Below are 644 nucleotides of genomic sequence, written 5' to 3'. Positions count from 1 at the left end.
GGCCTCTTCAAACCCTTGTCCCTGGCAAAATAAACTATATTAAGATCCCAAGATCATCAGGTTTTTATGAGAAATTAATTTTAAAATATCTAAGAGAGTCTTCTGCTGTTTGCCATGTTGAGACGTTTCCCTTCCGTCATCCATCATTTAATAATTATTGAAATTGAGACGTTTCCTTTCCGTCATCCGTCATTTAATAATTATTAAAATTGAGACGTTTCCCTTCCGTCATCCGCCACTTAATAATTATTAAAACTGAGATGTTTCCCTTCCGTCATCCGTCACTTAATAATTATGAAAATTGAGACGTTTCCCTTCCGTCATCCGTCATTTAATAATTATTAAAACTGAGACGTTTCCCTTCCGTCATCCGTCACTTAATAATTATTAAAATTGAGACGTCATCTGTTAATAAATACTCTGCGGCATTTTAATCATTACTATTTTAATTCCTTTAAAATCTTAAAAATTTACAGGAAATTCAAAAAGATGAACCACAACCCATTAAATTAATATTATCTTTTTATTATATATAATTTCTTCTTTCTTCATAATAAAGATCTTAGTTAATTTCTGTATTAATTCACTTCCTATCAGTTTAATGCAAATAGATTTTTAAACAAATTTCATATCATTAGCAACAC

At 30.0% G+C, this 644-nt stretch overlaps 1 protein-coding gene across 1 annotated transcript in view; it reads right to left on the bottom strand.

The window, feature by feature from the left end:
* Positions 1-644, bottom strand: part of LOC119590837 (trafficking protein particle complex subunit 4-like) — a gene marked incomplete in the record, with an annotated part of 11,117 nt that overhangs the window by 10,052 nt on the left and 421 nt on the right.

Source organism: Penaeus monodon, chromosome 27, assembly GCF_015228065.2.
Source record: "Penaeus monodon isolate SGIC_2016 chromosome 27, NSTDA_Pmon_1, whole genome shotgun sequence".
Lineage (NCBI taxonomy): Eukaryota > Metazoa > Arthropoda > Malacostraca > Decapoda > Penaeidae > Penaeus > Penaeus monodon.
This window is presented reverse-complemented; position numbering and strand designations above follow the sequence as displayed.